At 42.2% G+C, this 3823-nt stretch overlaps 1 long non-coding RNA gene across 1 annotated transcript in view; it reads right to left on the bottom strand.

The window, feature by feature from the left end:
• Positions 1-3710, bottom strand: part of LOC140647432 (uncharacterized) — a 42096-nt gene extending 38386 nt beyond the window's left edge. Inside the window, exons 1-2 of the long non-coding RNA XR_012040764.1 lie at positions 3614-3710; positions 2934-2999 (exon numbers count right to left, since the gene is read on the bottom strand). This is a non-coding gene — a long non-coding RNA (uncharacterized lncRNA). The remainder of the gene's footprint in view (positions 1-2933; positions 3000-3613) is intronic.
• Between the last annotated feature and the right edge of the window lie 113 nt (positions 3711-3823).

A 3823-nucleotide genomic window follows, 5' to 3' on the forward strand; every position in this document is an offset into this window, starting at 1 on the left:
AGGTGTTCAGCCATCTCCAGGAAAGCAGGGCTCCATCAGGTGTAATGGTTACTTGGGAAGACAAACGCCATCACTCCAAACATCCTCCGCTTCTTCTTCTTCCCCCAGCTTTATAAACTGAGCATGACGTCATATGGTATGAAATATCCCTTTGGTCAGTTGGGGTCAGCTGTCCCACCTGTGTCCCCTCCCAACTTCTTGTGCACCCCCAGCCCCCAGCCTACTCGCTGGTGGGGTGGGGTGAGAAGCAGAAGAGGCCTTGACTCTGTGTAAGCGCTGCTCAGCAGCAACTAAAACATCCCTGTGTTATCAACACTGTTTTCAGCACAAATCCAAAACATAGCCCCATACTAGCTACTCTGAAGAAAAGTAACTGTACCCCAGCCAAAACCAGCACAGTATCCTATATTTGAAATATGAGATATATGAAAAAGGGAATATTTTTCCCCACAAGTGGAATGTACACATAAAAACCCTTTCTTTATGAAATAATTATCTCCTTGCTTCCTCTGCTCTTCATCACCTTTGTGGAGGGGAAAAAAAAAAGTATTCCATTTACCTGTTCTACAAAATCCTAAGTTTGGTTGAAACGTTGAGAGAGAATGTATTAGAACTGACTGACTTCTATTCAAATGTTCACTTGATTCAAATTATTGGTGAACCTTGCAACAGAATAGAGTTCCCTAAATTGTTTGGTTTTTTTTAATAAGAGAAATATTTCCATAAACACAGAAAATGTCACACTGAGCACAGAGCCTAACACCACTCACTGGTAAAGTACAATCAGGTAAGCATTGCTACCCTCAACTTTTTAAAATGGCCACCCTTTCAAGTGAGGAAAACCTGCTCATACAACAACATAGTCATCTTCTATTTTGATGATTCAGCTGAATGATGAGATACACTCAGTGTAAATTTGATTGCTATCCAGAAATAGTTGACAGCAGTGAATTCTTCTAGATGTCACATTCTTGATTTTAGGAATATTTTTATTTTAACAAGTGTAAAAATATTTATGGAATGCAGGAATTAAAATCTTATTCCAGATATAAAGAAAACAAAAAGAAAAAAGACAGAACTATCATTTCTGAATTACAAATACAAAAGTGAAAAAATAAACAAGTTACATAAGATTTGAATCATATAGTCTATCTTCTGTGTCAAAGGATGTGGAAGAAGTTAACAAGTTCAATTTCTCTTTGATAATGTGAGACAGAAAAATATTTTACTATGATTTCCTAGTGATTATTTAATTCTAACAATTCAAAGAATGTTGGATTCCACTGCTGTGTTAACAGTAAGATAAATGACAACGAATTATGTAAATGCAATCCTTAGACAAAAGTTCCTCACTATTTCAGAACTATGAAATCAAGAGGCAGCCCAAGTAAGACACATTCCTGTTGATTTTCTTAAGATATTTTTCTAGACGATTCTAGCCAAATGGGTTTTATTTCACAAACGAAACCAGCAATCTTAAGATTCTTAAGTACCAATGTACTTAAGTACAGTGGACTGAATTTGCAGAAGGGAAGCGCTCCACTAGGTTAAAGCACTTCGGCTTCAAGTCTGGTCTACGTCAAAAATGAAATTTGGCTTAGAGGTTACTATGCCTCACATAATTCCTCCGTCAGGTGTTTGTGCAGGAGTTCAAAATAACCCCAAATTTCCAGTTATTCAGTTAAGATTGGCCAAGACTGTTTTGCCATGAAAGCTTAAATGTATTTGAGAACAATTTTCACCAAGAGGGTGAAAGAGGGATATAGCTATTTCACTAAATGATATGGCTAAAGCAGTCAGACACACTTTTCTTTTCTCAGAACAGTAGTCCCCAGCGCAGAGTATATTCCACTTCGGGAATTCACAACAAACGGTTGTCCTGACAGTTTCTCTTGGCACAGTATTGTTGTAATGGTCTTTCTGCTAAAAGGCTCTCCCCAGCTAGTTCTTTACACCTTTTCACTCATTACTGTACTTGTTTCTTGCAGATAGTGACTTATCAAATAGAACTGAGCACTGCACAGTGCCTTGGATGCTTTAGCCTTTTTTACTGCTGAGAGCCTTCCACTGGCAACTTTGCAGCCTGCTTTCCACTGGCAGCTCTGTAACCTAAGTGCCATAAACAGGAACAACCAACAGCGAGTTTGAAAAGGCCCTGGTGAAACCCACATAGTTATTACGGGAAAAGTATTATAGGGAGACAGCTTTCACCATTAGAAGTTATGTATGCCATCAGCGATATGTAGGTACCATACAGGTACCATTTAAAGCAAATTATTATCTACAATTACTATGAAAAATATAAGATTGTCTTGCAGACAAAAAGAGATTCTTCTCCACAGCTGATGTTCTGAGAAGAGCATTACATATACAAAACTACACACACCACAGATTTATACAGAAGTGTTAATAACTCAGGGTCACCTGAAGAACTGACTTCATTCATCCTTCGTAAGTACTTTTTTTTCCTTACAGGACACCTTCTGCCATTGTAATCATTGAGCTGCTCTGAAGAGCCTTTAAAAACCAGCCTGTCACATGCTTAATTCTGTAGCCTTTACATCTTTCTGTTAAGGTAGTGAGAACATCGCTAGCAGCCTGAAGAACAGCTTAGTAAATGTACTACCTCCTTATTTCTCATTTCCTATTTACGTTTAAAACGAACCAGCCAACTCTAAAATTAATCTGTACTAGAACTATATTAACTCACTATTCAGCATAAACAGCTACTGCAGCTGCTATAGACATAGTCTGTAGTTACATGATTCACTAAGCAAATGATTTATGCCTCTGCTCAGGGAAGGAAAACTTTCCTTGTAACAAAGGCTCGAGTCATGCTTTATGCAAAGAGATGAGGCTTGACTCACTAGAATCAACTGTATGTCCTGACAGAAATCAGCAGAAAGCTTACAGAGTATAAAAGCAAAAAGTACCTTTTATATCTTTCAATATTCTGGTGAGTTAACATCATGGTGAATTTGCTATTTTCCTTACTCCGGCTACAAGAAATATCCAAGTTACCATCAATATTAGTGATTCCCCTGTTTCTGTTTCTAAACTCAACAATACCTTTCCACACTTGCTTGGATTTCACTGTGTAAGCTATTGTCCACCAGCTCCCCAGCCTCCTTATCACATCTCATCTGTCATGCCCTCACCACTAAGAGCTCAGAACCATGGCCAACATGGACCAACACTTAACAAATATTTCACTTGGTGCCAAAAACAGTTTAGGCCCCCTTCCAGTTCTTCTTTACCAGCTTAAATCAAGTTCCCACACTGAGCACAAAGTGGTGGGGCTGGACTCCCACCTCACAGCTACTCTATAATGGTTTTAGGAGAAATTCACCACTTCAGAAATCAAGCTCTATTAAGTTGACCCCACCACAAGAGACAAACCGTCTCTGAGCACTTACTAACGCGCTATACTGGCGGCTTCACCCAGCCCCAGCCCCAGGCACAGGCGGGGCTGGGGGCGCAGGCAGGGCCCTGCCTCATCCCCACAGGGCCCCGACCCCACCACACCGCGCACCCGGCCGGGCCCTACGGCCGCCTCAAGCAAAGAAGCGAAAACCAGCCCAGGACTCAGCTCAGCCATCCCCTCCACACCGACAGAGCAAAAGCCGTAAGCTTCTTGCCGACGCCCCGTTGGCGTCCCTCTGCCAGGCGGCCCCGGACTACACCACCCGCGCACACAACAGCGCCGATCACTGCGCAGGCGCCGGCTGGCCACCTCTCCCTCTCCCCCTCCCCCTCCCCCTCCGGCCGGGGCGGCCGGGGCCGCGCATGCGCAGGGGCCGCGCAGGCGCACAGCCCATAAGAG

This window comes from Ciconia boyciana, chromosome 2 (assembly GCF_034638445.1).
Source record: "Ciconia boyciana chromosome 2, ASM3463844v1, whole genome shotgun sequence".
NCBI classification, from domain to species: Eukaryota; Metazoa; Chordata; class Aves; order Ciconiiformes; family Ciconiidae; genus Ciconia; species Ciconia boyciana.